This window comes from Scyliorhinus torazame, chromosome 7, assembly GCF_047496885.1.
Source record: "Scyliorhinus torazame isolate Kashiwa2021f chromosome 7, sScyTor2.1, whole genome shotgun sequence".
Lineage (NCBI taxonomy): Eukaryota > Metazoa > Chordata > Chondrichthyes > Carcharhiniformes > Scyliorhinidae > Scyliorhinus > Scyliorhinus torazame.
In genome coordinates this window covers 110,638,162-110,653,169 of record NC_092713.1, presented here as the reverse complement: position 1 = coordinate 110,653,169, position 15,008 = coordinate 110,638,162, and the positions used below count along the sequence as shown (strand labels likewise).

Here is a 15,008-nt window from a genome sequence, read left to right as displayed (position 1 = left end):
CAGCTTCACCGCTGAAGATAGTGAGGAAATTCATATTTTTGTTGAATACTAATGGCTGAAGTTTTCCTTTAACATGTTGCTTCTTCTGTTACTCCATCAATTTTGAGCTCCTTTTCCTCGATATGCCATTCCCCAAAACTCAGGATTAGCACCTCACTGAATTCTAAAGTTCTCGCAGTGCTGACTGCATGTGTAATCAGTCCCTACAAGGCATTACAAAAGTCTCTTTGAAAAGTGATGCTACACTCAAATAGTCCATCAGTCTGATAGAGTTTGAAAGGGGGGGGGTGGGTGTGGAGTGGGGTTGGTGGCAGCTGTGAGGGTTTGGGGCAGTACGAGTGTGTGCTTGAGATGAACATCACTGCTCCACATGCATTCATAAGTGTATATTAAATATAATTTACAGATTATCATTATGACTATCCCAATATCAATTGACACTGGCTATATTTAACAACATGACGGTATTATAATTTTGACACAGCCGATTTGTAGCTTTTTGCAAATATCTTTTTGAAAAGGATTTTGGACACATGTTGATTACTAAAAAAAAAAGAACTTTGGGCTGGGGTCTGTTTGAAATAGGATAGAGAATTATGAACATATGCTTGACATGTGTTGCACATTGAACTGAGATGAAAATTGTACATTAAAAGTCCGCAAGCTGTACTAGAAGTGTGAGCTGTTATTACAGTCAGCTAAATATAAAACATTTTTAATCCAGTACTGCTATCATAACAGCAACCAAGGCAGGACTTTTCTGATGTCTCCTTTTGTTAAGAATTAATAATCAAAGAGGGAGAGGGTTGTAAGTAATGTACAAACTCCAACCAAAGGATTCCATCTGTGAAGTAACACTTTAACATGCTTGAAAACCTGCCGTAAAAGGACCTTGTTACTTATTCAGTGTAAAGAACACTATTTAAAAGCTTTTTCGTGAATTGTAAATTTTCATTAAATAGGAAGTGAATTTGGGAACAGTATGCAAGCGGTGTATTAAAATCACGTATGTAAAACCCATCTCCTTCCAGTAAATGTGACTAAATGCAGTTGAGTGATTTGGGGTTAGCAGTCCATCTGGACCATCACCGTTGCAACCTTGAAGCACAAGGCCAGTCCATTTCAATAACCTAGGCAAGTTACTGCCGATTGCTCGGCCTCCTCAGGAAGCTCGTTCATTTGAAAAAAGCTGAATTGGCTTCTAGCCTCACCAACAGTGGCTCAACGCAAATCCTGTGGGTAAGGGTTGTAGTGGCAGTGGGTTGGGAGGTCACTTGTGAGTACTGCGAAGTCTGTGATCATCCTTGCCCCTCCCTGTTCCATAGAAATGTTTACTGGTAAGAGTTTTAAAAATAACTTGAATTTCTTTGGAAAGGGGACACTGAAGGTTCCTCAGCAGGGTCCTCCTGGAGCCTGTGTTGGTGAGGGGACCTAAAATACATGCAAGTGGCCCCACACTTGGTTTAGGTGGCTGCTGGGAATACTAATGTGGTAATTTTCAATGTGACAGGTCCATTACCTGAGGTGTAGATCAGCTGCAAGGCATTGTGTCCTTAGATTTGTGGTGTTGGGTGCTCTGGTGCACAGACGAGCCAACACAGTTGTATGTGGTACAACTCTATTTTATTTTAACTCTTATAATACAGTTCGTTCTGGATACTCTGCACGTGCTGTCTCCCTGAGTGTTTCGTGTAGCAGGTCTGTCCTGGTCCTCCTCTCCAGCTAATACTGACCACAAGGTGTCGTGTTTGTGCTTTTATATCTTTCTGTGATTGGTTGTGGCGGTGTGTGTGTTCTGATTTGTCTGTTGGTGTGTCTATCATGATGTGTGTGTTTGAATATCATGACATCCCCCCTTTTTACAAAGATATGTGCCTACGTGGTTATAAATATAATCGTGTCGTGAGTGCATCTAAGAGTGTGTGCGTGTGTTGTGTACAGCATGTGTATATGACGTAACTATTTACATGGGGCGATGTCGGGTGCGTCACACTAACAAGGTTGTACCATAACAAAACATGAATGCGAGAGAAAAAAAAACCAACTTGAACAGTGGTCTGGTCAGACGATATCTTGGACTGTTGGAGGTGATGCTGTTGCCGAAGTCTCTACTTTTCCATTTGTTGTACTTCGTGCAGTGCTTGGTTTTTCATTCGTGCAAATATAACATTCAACATCTTTGTTAGTGTTGCCTTGGCTGTGGTTTGGTTCTGGTGGCGATGGAAGGGGCATGATCCGTGGCATCTCCACGAAGTCATCCTTGGGAACCAGTGGAGGATCCGGCGTGTGCGTACGGTTCAGTTGCGAGCGTGGAAGGCGGCGCAAAACTCGCTGATTGCGCCTACGCACCAATCCATCCGCCCTGCATGCCAGGAACAAGGTGGAGTCTTTTTTCTTTTTATGTTTGTGGTGGACGGCATCTTGTAGCCGATGGGTCGTTGCCATCGAAGTAGCACCATCACTAATATCATGCAAGGCGATGACTGTGCCAGATGTGGAAGTTGGCTGAGACCGTGCACGCTGGTTCCGGCCACCTGCTGTGCCGGAAGGGCGACTCCGCAGAGAAACGTCGAAGCATGTCGCCTTGGAGAGAGAATTGTTGCTCGCATCAACGTCTGGCGATGGCGCGAATTGGTGTGTCCGTCTTGGACCGCCGGTGCTGGTCGCCACTGCCGACCCAGTGGGACTGCCACGCGATCCATTCCCTGTCGCCGTGGCATCCGCCGTCACCCTGAGCGTGCCATCACCGAGGCCGCGACACCGCCCGTCCGGAGCAAGGTCTGGCATGCGCGAATCACAGTCGGCGCTTGGCTGCTCCCCATCTGGAGTCATGTCTGCCTTCCGTCGATGCTCCCCGTCCGGAGTCCCAACAGGTTCACTGGAGGCAGCCGAGATTCCCTGAAGCTGCACTTCTGGAGTCGGAACATGCAGGAATGCACCAACCAGTGGAGAGGCTCGAGCCATCGAGGGTGGAAGCGGTGCGCCGCCACCGCAGTCGTCAGTGGTCCCACCGTGATCGTCGAGTGCCTCGGTACGCACTAGGCGAGGTCTGTCACCTTGCACCTTTTGCATGGGAAGTGGGATGCTGTCGTCACTCGTCTCACATCCCGTGGATAGATCCTCATTAGCAGCTTGCTGTTCACTAGGGTTGGGTAAATTGTCAGAGTTTTCATCTGGTGGTGCACACCATGTCGGTGGACTGTCATTGTCTTGCCGTTGTCCTTCATTTGGGCTTTTCTTCTTTGGAATTTTAAATCTTCACACAGACATTGCAGAACCTTGTTTATTACCCCCAAATTCTCCCATATGTATGGTCTCGAATATAGGATCCAATGTTTCTATCGACATTGTACTATTTTCCAAAGAACATTCCGTTTCACTTTTCTTCTCAGGTACCTCATATGTATCTTTGTCTAATGTACATGCCTTCATGGTCTCTGGGTCTGATTTTGCTGGGACTGGCATGGTCACAGTCTCTCTCTTACCCACATTATACTCCCCATACATAACTGCTTAATCACTGGGGTTAGTGTGGTACAATGGATAATCGGGTCGACCTTATCTGCATCTTCACCATTAGTGGAAAGCACACTTGGTTCACTTGAAACTGCTGCGGGTTATAAATTCGTTATCTGGCTCTCGATGTCGGTGTCCTCAGGATTCTTGCTCCAATGTTCTGCTCATTTATCAGTGGAGTGTGTATAGGTTCAATGCAATTAACATTCCCCTCAAGGTTTGAAGAGTCATTACTGACTAACTGCTGGTCTCCGAAGTTGGGACTTTGCGGCGTTGTGTTGAAGGGAGACATTTGTCCCTGCTGTAGATATGATTCAGGTTGTGTTATTTCCATTACCTGAGGATCAATGTCTTGTCCATTTTTTCGATCCGTACTAAAACACTGGCAATTCTCAGTCTGCTCCTTGCAAGTTAAACATTCAATTAATTTCTTTAGCAAATCCTCAGCATCCTTCTGTGACCGTGCAGCATTATTAATCTCTGTTCGGCTATAATGATCCTGAAGGTCAGCGCATAAACCTTTTTTCTTCGGGCTTGGAAGAGGCGATTCCTTTGGCTTGTCTTCAGTTGGGCTTGAACAGTCTTCAGCGCTGTGCCCTTCATTGTAGCATGAGAGACCGTCATGGTCATGCTGATGTGTAGTGGAGCATGGTAGGCTGTTATAGCCTTCTTGCTGTTCACGTGAGCATGGCAGACTTGCATCGTCTGCCGCTGGTTGGTCAGGAGAGGTTGCTAGACCCTCATGGTCTTGTTCCTGCAAGGACCGCACATTGGAGTCTTGCGTTTCTGCAATTGTGGAGTCTGTCCACAAGCTTGCTGTGGAGGCTTGTGACACTGGAGTCACTTCTGGTTCATGCGAGGACTGCGCTCTGGAGTCTTGCATGTCTTCTTTCATAGAGTCGGGAACGTTGAGCGGGACGTGGACCACGCTCTGTGTGGCAGCAGGGCGGTCTCCGTGTGCTTGCAGCGCTCCCTGTCTGTTAATGTCAGGCTGCAGCATCATCCGGTACTGATAAGTTGGGACGTCATATCTGCTGGATTGAAGATCCTCAAATCCGAAAAATGAATCCGCATCTGCGTCGGATTCAATGTGGGGGCCGCCAATGTGCAACACGAAAGGTTCGTCCGAGTCATAGTCGTATAGGACCACGGAGCTATCATTGGGCTCGCGAGGTCCGGAAACACTGTAAAGATCGTCATCGAAGTATTCAAGGTCGGAATCATCGGCTTGTGCGTAGGTAACTGCTTGTCGGAGGGTTCTTCGGAGGTCAAATTCATCTCCTGGGTCAATTTGCGGCAATGTGCTGTCATTCCAGGTGAGGGAAGGTTGTTTTACAGCTTTAACAGATTTTTGTTTTTTTGATTTGGGACGTTTCCCTTTTAAATTGGATTTGGGACGTTTCCCCTTTAAATTGGTGCGGTCTGGGGCCTCTGACATCCTGACGCTCAGTATGTAGCACGTAGGAAGCGACTGCGCATGCTCAGATCGCTGTTCCTTTACCGATGGCCGTTTTCTTGACTGCGCATGCGCAAACGAAACTTCCGGTTCTGCGCACTGCTCGCGCAACTGTGCTAGCGTGATACCTTTAGCAAGATGGCCACCGACCTCGACCCAGCCCTCTCTCAGGCCCGGGATTTCGGCCTCTGGGAATTCGGGCTCCGGGATCCCAGCCACGAGGTGAGTACTGCCGCTTTTCTTACCTTTACTTGCCGATTGGATTGCGTTTTCTTCACAGTATTTAGAGAATTTGTCCAGGACTGCCTGGTAATCATACCTTTGCTGCCTCCTGAAGAACCTGAACCTTGTGAATATTTCTCTTGCCCTTGCACCGGCGATGGTGAGGAGAAATTCAATTTTTTCGCTATCATCCAGGTCTTGGAGTTCAGCTGCCACCAGGAACAATTCGAACACTTGCCGGAATCGCCACCAGTTTTCGCAGAGATCGCCATGGCAATGGAGCGGCTGCGGAACCGGGAGCTCTATCATTTTGCCTGGGCACTGCTGGTTGTCTGTGTACACTGAGGTATGCCGGCAGGTATCGATCCACTCCTGTACCATGTGGTGTTGGGTGCTCTGGTGCACAGATGAGCCAACACAGTTGTATGTGGTACAACTCTATTTTATTTTAACTCTTATAATACAGTTTGTTCTGGATACTCTGCACGTGCTGTCTCCCTGAGTGTTTTGTGTAGCAGGTCTGTCCTGGTCCTCCTCTCCAGCTAATACTGACCACCAGGTGTCGTGTTTGTGCTTTTATATCTTTCTGTGATTGGTTGTGGTGGTGTGTGTGTTCTGATTTGTCTGTTGGTGTGTCTATCATGATGTGTGTGTTTGAATATCATGACAAGATTGTTTCTTCTCGCCTCCGTTTTCTGCCTGGAAAACAGGTGTGACCAACACCAATTTCTATCCCATACAAAGCTTGCCAATAGGAGCACTGAATAATGCACTCAAGTAATAAGTGGACACTTCCTCTTGAGCCTGATTGCAATCTGTGTCAAATACTGAATTCAAATTGCCTCATTTGTATTCCAAAATTAGACACATGGGTCTGGGTAAGAAACACCAATTCATTAATTTTATCATGATGTGGAGACTGCTGAACAAGAATTCAATAATAGGTAAGTAACATATTCCTAACCAAGCAAAATTTTGGTTGAATCAATATGCGATACATGCAGTGGAATTATATGGCCCTGTTACAGCAGAGGTGGGGCTAGAAAATGAGTTGAGCCATTTAAAAGTCCATTGACTTCGACAGGACTGGAAGATTCTGTCATCAGGAGGGGATGTAAAATGACACCCATAAAATAATGGGATGATTTGATTCTCAAGCTGAGCCAAATTTCTGATGCAGATACTGTCTTGGGCCTCTGTTATAGACATCTCAACCATAAAAATAGGGCACAGTCAGTGATTTATTACCAACCTCACTGAAAATTCTGACAGTTGATTATATTGTACACGGCAGAAGATTCGATTGCCTTTTCTGTAAAATGGAAGGTGAAGTGAGGAGCTTAGTTTAGTGAAGGGTAGCTTTGAACATTATTCAGTTCTAGTGTAGTCTTGATAGTTTGGAATTTTGCCTGAATCTGGAGCCAAGTGCACCAAGCTTCTATGTTAAAATGTCAGATTTAATTTTGGCTAATGACTTAGAAAGATTCCAGTAGTACACAATACAAGCATTTGTGAAGAAATGTGGTTACCCTGTTTTTTTTTTTTTTTTTTGCAACTATTTTAAAAACTAGAGAGTAAATAAGTTGAACCCTACATTAACAGTTTGTTTTTTTAAATTTAGAGTACCCAATTCATTTTTTCCAATTAAGGGGCAATTTTAGTGTGGCCAATCCACCTAGCCTGCACATCTTTGGGTTGTGGGGGTGAAACCCACGTAAACACTGGGAGAATGTGCAAACTCCACACGGATAGTGACCCAGAGCTGGGATCGAACCTGGAACCTCGGCGCCGTGAGACAACAGGGCTAACCCACTGCGCCACTGTGCTGCCCTAAATCCTACGTTAGCAGTTGCGAATGACCAAACCTTCAATGAAGATTGATTGGATTTACTTATTTTTATATAATTGATTGATTTGAGACAACTGTGGATCGGGGATGAAAATTGCATTTTTCTCATTTCATCCTCCACCATTACAGTTCCAGCTAAAATCAATGTAGTCCAGGTTTTGGTGCTATTAACTATCTCCTATAGAGTTATCCAGAGAAGTGGAGATATCACATTGACAGTTCATAAGATATAGGAGCAGAATTAGGCCATTCGGCCCATCCAGTCTGCTCCTTCATTCTATCATGGCTGATATGTTCCTCATCTACTACCTACAATGTTACAGACCAAGAGCTGGATTGTGAAATCAGCCAGAGCATCTCCTCCCTAGAACACATGGCTTAGGAGGAGGAGTAGATAATTTAGCCTCCAGAGCCTAACGCCATCAATGTGATCATGGCTGATCTCATCCTCGCCTCTATTCCATCCTCCTGCCCGTTCTCCATAAGCTTCAACCCATTACCAATTTAAAATCTGTCTAACTCCTCCTTACATTTACTCGGTGTCCTAGCATCCACCGCACTCCGGGCTTTATTGATAGGAGCATAGAGCAAGGAGATTATACTGAACTTATTTAAGACATTGATTAGAGTTCAGCTGGAATATTGTGTATGTTTCCGGCCACCACACTAAGGAAGGACGTGAATGCATTGAGGGATTGCAGAAGAGGTTTGTAAGGATGATTTCAAGGATGAAACTTCAACTTTGAGGATAGATTGGAGGGAAGAAGACAAAGAGGATATTTGACCGAGGTGTTCATAATCGTAAATGGGCTGAACAGCGTAAATAGGGTAAAGCTGTTCCTAATTGTAAAAGGATAAAGAATGAGCGGACACAGATTTAAAGTGATTTGCAAAAGAAGGAAATGTGATGTGAGAAAAATCTTCGAGGGCATTATTATTGGAATAGAAATAACGTGCAAGGGTATGGGAAAAAGACAAGAGAATGGCACAAAGTCATGGGTAAGGATGAGTGCCCGTGGGTTAGGGTGCTTAATTGGGCAAAGGCTAGTTACATCCAAATTATACAGGAACTGGGGAATGCAGATTGGGAGCGGCTATCTGAGGGCAAATCCACATCTGACATATGTCAGGCTTTTAAAGGCCAGTTGATTGAAGTGTAGGACAGGCATGTCCTGGCAATAATGAAGGATAGAAATGGCAGGATTGTGGAACCATGGATGACCAGGGAAATTGTAAGCTTGGTCAAAAGGAAAAAGGAAGCATATGATGGGGCTAGGCATTGAAAAACTGATGAAGCCCTTGAGTACAGTGAAAGTAGGTAGGAACTTAAAACGCAAAAGGGGCCAGGAAATGTCTTTAGCAAATATGGTCAAGGAGAATCCAAAGGCGTTTTCTTTATATATTAGGATCAAGAATGTAGCAACAGAAAGAGTAGGCCCACTCTCGGATAATGGAGGGAAGTTATGCGTGGAACCACAGGAAGTGGGTGAAATCCTTAATGAGTACTTTGTATCACCAGAGAGAAGAACATAACGGATGTTGAGGATAGGTTTGTGAACTCTCTTGAGAACGTCAATATGTCAGAGGAGTGTTGAGTATCATAAATTGCATTAAGGTAGACAAGTCCTTGGGGTTGGATGGGATCTATCCCAGTTTACTGCAGGAGGCAAGGGGAGAAATAGCTGGGGCCTTAAAAGATATCTTCACATCCTCTTTGACCACAGAGATTCCAGAGAACTGGGGAATAGCCGATGTGGTCCCCTTGTTTAAGAAAAGAAGCAGGGATAATCCAGCAAATTATAGGCCAGTGAGCCTGACATCAGTGGTGGGAAGCTTTTGAAAAAGATACTGAGGGACAGGATATATGCACATTTGGAGGAATATGGACTAGTTAGTGACAGGCAGCATGGTTTTATATGGGAAGGTCATGTTTCACCAACTTTATTGAGGTTTTTGAAGAGGTGACAAAGAAAATTGAGGGAAGGGGTGTGGATATAGTTTGTCTGGACTTTAGTAAGGCGTTTGACTAGGTCCCACATGGCAGACTGGTACAAAAACTAAAATCACATGGGATTTGCGGTGGGCTGGCTAGATGGATACAGAACTGGCTTGGTTTTGGAAGCCCGAGTAGCAGTGGAAGGGTGTTTTTCAGAATGGAAATCTGTAACTAATGGTGTTCAGCAGGGATCAGTGCTGGGACTTTTGTTTGTAGTATGTGTAACTGATCGGGAGGAAAATGTGGGTGGTCTGATTAGTAAGTTTCCGGATGACACAAAGATTGGCAGAGTTGCTGATAGTGCCGAGGATTGTCAGAGGATGCAACAGAATAGAGATAGGTTGGAAACTTGGGCACAGAAATGACAGATGGAGTTTAATCCGGACAAATGTGAGGTGATGCATTTTGGAGGATCAAATCTAGATATGAATTATACTGTAAATGACAGAACCCTTATCGTGCAGGTCCACAGTTCCCTAAAAGTGGCAACACGGGTAACCAAGGTGATTTAAGATGGCATATGGCATTCTTGTCTTCATCAGCCGGGGCATTGAGTTCAGGAGTTGGGAAATCATGTTGCAGCAACAAAAAGCCTCAGTTAGGCTGCATTTGGAGTATTCCATACAGTTCTGGTTACCGCATTATCAGAAGGACGTGGAAGCTTTGGAAAGAGTGTAAAGAATGTTCGCCAGACTGGGCTGCCAACATATCGATGGTCAGGAAGTGGGTAGTGGGGGAGGGGTCGGTTTGGGAGTGGATGGAGGCAGCATACTGCAAAGGGTATGAGTTTGGAGGCTTTACTGATGGCGCCCCTGCCGTTCTCGCCTGCTTGGTACTTTACAAGTCTGGTGGTGGAGGCAGCCCTAAGGGTGTGGGGGCAATGGAGGCAGCATATGAGACTGGAGGGGGCATCAGTGTGGTCACCGATCTGTGACAATCACCGGTTTGCCCAGAGGGGCTGGATAGGGGCTTTAAGAGATGACAGCGGGCAGGGATTCAGAGGTTTGGGGATCTATTCATCGAGGAGGGCTTTCCGACCTTGGAGACATTAGAGGAGGAGTTTGATTTGCCGGGTGGGAACGGATTTCGGTACCTTCAAGTGCAGGACTTTGTACGGAGGCAGGTCCAAAGCTTTCCTCGCCTCCCCCTGAAGGTACGACAGGATAAAGTGGTGTCAAAAACAGGGGTTGGAGGTGGGAAGGTTTTGGAGATATACAGGGAATTGTTAGATTGGGAAGGGGCCTCTATCGGAGAGGTGAAGAGGAAGTGGGAAGAGGAGCTAGGAGGGGAGTTGGAAACTGAACTGTGGGGAAAAAGCATGGAAAAGGGTAAATGCATCCTCGTCCTGTGCTGGACTTAGCTTGATTCAGTTCAAGGTAGTCCACAGGGCCCACATAACGGTAGCCCGGATGAGTAGGTTCTTCGAGGAGGTGGAGGACAGATGTGGACGGTGTGGTGGTAGCCCGGCCAACTATGTTCATATGTTTTGGGCATGTCCAAAACTGAGGGAACTCTGGCAGGGATTTGCGCATGTTATGTCGTAAGTCCTGGGAGGTAGGGTAACTCTGAGTCCAGAATTGGCAATATTTGGGGTGTCGGAGGATCCGGGGGCAAAGGGGGGGGAGGGAGGCCGATATCCTGGCCTTCTCCTCCCTGGTGGCGCTTTAGACGGATCTTGCTGCGATGGAGGGACTCAGAGCCCCCAAAGTCAGGAGTGTGGGTCAGCGATTATGGGAGGGTTTCTCAGTCTGGAGAATATCAAGTTCGCTCTGAGAGGATCAATACAGGGATTCGCCCAAAGTTGGCAGCCGTTCATCAATTTCTTTAACAAAAATTGAAAATCCGCAGTAAGAGGGGAAAGGGAAAAGGCGAGGTAGGGGGTGGGGGAGGAAAACAGGAGGCATGGTAATGTTAAATAAGGACAGGGAGCTTATTATACGGGTAATTGGGAACAGGGTGGGAGAAGTGGGGGACATGGTTTATTGTTTGTTCTTTTAGGGGGTATTTTGTGCGTCGACCCGCGAGGTTGTTTTAGAAATGTCAACATGTTAAATTGTGAAAATTGCAAATGCTTCAATAACATTTTTTCTATTAAAACAAAAGAATGTTCACCAGGATGTTGCCTGGTCTTGAGGATGTTGGCTATGAGGAGAGGTTGAATAAACAAGGATTGTTTTCACTGGAAAGATGGAGACTGAGGGGAGACCTGATACAGGTCTACAAAATTATGAGGCATAGACAGGGTGGATAACCAAAGGCTTTTTCCAAGGGTGGAAGTGTCAATTATGAGGGGGCACAGGTTCAAGGTGAGAGGGGGAAAGTTTAAGGGAGATGTGCAGGGTAAGTTTTTCATAGAGAGTGGAACGCGCTGCCAGAGGATGTGGTGGAAGTAGGCACATTAGCAACATTTAAGATGTTGGAATGGAAACATGAATCGGGAGGAAATAGAAGGATACGGATTGAGTAAGGGCAGAAAGTTTTTTTTTAGTTAGGGCACCATGATCGCCACAGGCCTGGAGGGCCGAAGGGCCTGTTCCTGTGCAGTACTTTTCTTTGTTCGTGTGATGCAATCCAATGACCATGCTGCACTGAAAAGCGGCTCGCCGCAACGATGCATGGCCAATAAAAGCCAGGAGACCCCGCTCCTGGGATCTACCCAGATCGCAACACCTCGCGAGATCCAACGCAATGTTGAGAGACATTGCGATTTAAATCACGCCCATTGTGGGTGGGAACACTTTTCGGCAAATCTGCATGTTAGAGCGAGACAGCTAGTCAAAATGGGGCTATGTGTGTTCCGCGCTGAGGTTCTTGTACAAAGCGAACCCCATTTGAATAGCCCTATATTTCTTGGCGCTCCAAGCGCCGGGGAACACATGGCTAAACGCGCTTGCTATGAGACTTTGGTCCCATTTAGTTGAATCGAGCCCAAGATGCTCATTTGGTGCCCGGTGCAGACGCAATTGGCCAAATGGCCTCCTTCTGCACCATAACAATTCTGTGAAGTCGGGCAGGCCCTGATTAAATGGGATGATGATTTGCTGAAAGAAGGTAACTCGATTGTCTCCAGGCAGCGGGCTGGCTGCCTGCTGGCAAAATGGCATGGTGGCAGGAAGGTATAAGGCAATCTTCTCATCTTGTTTCCCAAAGGGCCTGTCAAATTTAGCCTGAAATGTTGTAGCTGTTAAACAACATCTAATTGGGAGTGAATTTTGAGCAGGTGGGAGTAGAATGATTTGAAAGAGAGCAGGTAAGTGTCAGACCATATTCAAAAGGCGGCTAGATATAGCACTTGGGGAGAATGGGATTGAAGGCTATGTGGATAAAGCAGGATTAGACTATTGAGTTGGATAATCAGCCATGATCATGATAAATGGCGGAACAGGCTCGTAGGGCCAAAAGGCCTCCTCCTGCTCCTATCTTCTATGTATCTATGAAACCATTGGTTAGAAGCTCACGCTATTTTACATTGCATCCACTGACCAGTTTGTGATTTGATGAGGGAGCTACCCTCTGAAAGCTTGTGGTTCCAAATAAACCTGTTGGACTTTAACCGGGTGTTGTAAGACTTCTTCCGTCTCCGATTTGGAATGGGATGGATAGGTCACTGGTACCGAAGTAAGTCTTAAGAGTGGTGAGAGAAATTGGGGCCACTTTATGGGTGGCCAGGGGAAAGCTCAGGGAAACACTTCCATTAAGAGGCCAGAAGTATTCCTACTTATTGCTTGACTGAATTAGAAGGTCTGGGTGTCCCATTGTGTAGGCCATATAAAGTTGCCCAGGTGGGATGGTGTTGCTCTTTTTAGCCTTAGTTTATTAGCTCTGATTATGTCACCTTTGCTCACGAGTCACCAGGTATCTTTCTGATACCGCCACGTGGTTCAAGCTCGAGTTATGATTAATACGTCAGCACACCGCTTAGTAAGATTGAAATCAACGGTCATTTATTATATACAACAAATAATGCTTACACAATAATCCTACTATCTATATAGAAACCTATCACTACTGGCCAATACTTAACTTTAGGAAAGGCCCACCAGGTCAGGGAAATGAATGGCTTATCGAATCGGATCTAGCCCGCGGGATTCAAAAAGGCTGATACAGGTCGATGGCTAGGAGTCTTTATCGGGTAGCGATCGCTGGAGTCAAACTTACTTTATCTGGTTGATGTTCTTGCGAAGGTCTCGAGCAGGAGAAGAAGGGAGAGAGAGAGATCTGAACTTGGCCCCTCACTTTATAGGGCCCAGGGGCTTCACGCCTCTCCGGGCGGCCCTTGACCCTGAGTCCCAAGTGATTGGACTTGTTCCCTGATCACTGGATTCGATATATCCAATAACGGGGCGATTCCCCGATCGGGGGGTGGTCGTTCACCTGTCTTTGTTTCGGCCACTGCAGGCGCCGACAGGTCTGGCCCGGCATTCAATTGCTAATATGTTGCAATTGTTCCCGGGGATAGCCGATTAAACTACACATGTCTGGGTTGATGTGCTGCTAATGGTCTTAGGTATCGATCTGGGCCGACTTCCCCAGAGCCGAATATGCTATTCTGTCTGCAGCTGTCCGTTTGTGTCCTGTTGGCTGCTTTTCCCATCAGCCTTTCCGGTTAGCCATTTTAAATCGGGTTTTGGCCAAATTAATAGGGAATCAGCCATTTTAGGTGGCTACAATGGTGATGGGCAGGAATTGAGCAGGTAAGTCATTTTGCATGGTTATTGAACTGTGCGCCTGGCCAGCCTACACTTACCACCCAGTGTATCACAGCCAGCCCAGCTGGCCTGATGAGCAGCAAAGTTTTATTAGTGAGCCCTTTCAGCGAGTAAAATTACTACTGTGGGAAGGACTTTCCAATCAATTGTAAGAAGCTTAACAGTGCTTTACACTTTCTGAAAAGCTGAAAGCTGGACTCGAGTGGAGATCACACCAGATATGCAAGGTATAAAGTTGCCTTTTCTTTTACAGACTGACCCATGTGTGTGGAATTTTACAACAGGCTCAAGAATACAGGCTGTGTGTTCTCTGCTAAGTACTGTAATTCAATCACTCTGACAAATTATCTTTTCCAAAACCCAGGGTGTCTTTGTCCAATAAAGCTACCTAATAAAATAGCAAACATGAACACTTCAATTTCCTGTCAAGTCCATTGCCTGCTTAGTGTGAAACATGATGCACTTGGTCTCCGCTGGACAGGACTGAGCCAAAGGGGCAGACAGTCTGTTGATGTAGATGGATGAGGCTGTGGAAAATGATAACATTTGTTACTGCCTGATCCTTACTCTGTGCTGTGGAACAGCTGACATCAATTGGGTTTGGCAAAAGTGTGCTTTGTAGAGTTGAGCAATGAAGGACAGCTTGAGAACGTCTTAGAATTCATTTTCCGGGACTGCACAAGATTTCATACATGGAAAACATGTCTGTAAAATCAGCTTGTAGCTTTGTGCAGGAAATATTAATGCTCTGTATTCAGCACTGACATAATAATTGCTATCTGGAATTATAGTTTAATATTTAGAATATATCTGAGGCTGCACTCCTTCCTCTTTAACAGCTAATTACTTTACATCTTTACATACAGGAATTCATGTATGTATGAGAGCGGTGCGTTTATCCATTTAATAATAATCTTTATTGTCACAAGTAGGCTTACATTAACACTGCAATGAAGTTACAGTGAAAAGCCCCTAGTCGCCACATTCCGGCGCCTGTTCGGATACACAGAGGAAAATTCAGAATGGCCAATTTTACCTAACATCACGTCTTTCGGGTCTTGTGGGAGGAAACCGGAGCACCCGGAGGAAACCCACGCAGACACTGGGAGAACGTACAGACTGCGCACAGACAGTGACCCATGCTGGGAATCAAACCTGGGACCCTGGAGCTGTGAAGCAACAGTTCTAACCACTGTGCTACTGTGCCACCCTTTATTTGTAACTGGTATTAATTCATTCATTTTCTAGGAAGGAAAAGAA

At 45.8% G+C, this 15,008-nt stretch overlaps 1 protein-coding gene and 1 long non-coding RNA gene across 4 annotated transcripts in view; one reads left to right on the top strand and one right to left on the bottom strand.

Moving 5' to 3' along the window:
• Positions 1–15,008, top strand: part of hmcn1 (hemicentin 1) — an 838,180-nt gene that overhangs the window by 99,807 nt on the left and 723,365 nt on the right. The window lies entirely within an intron of this gene.
• Positions 1–15,008, bottom strand: part of LOC140426453 (uncharacterized) — a 34,029-nt gene that overhangs the window by 7,915 nt on the left and 11,106 nt on the right. Inside the window, exon 3 of one of the 2 annotated variants that reach the window (XR_011948206.1) lies at positions 13,118–14,275. The exons of the other annotated variant lie outside the window; for it this stretch is intronic. This is a non-coding gene — a long non-coding RNA (uncharacterized lncRNA). Of the gene's footprint in view, positions 1–13,117; positions 14,276–15,008 lie in introns of those variants that run through there. 2 annotated transcript variants of the gene reach the window in all.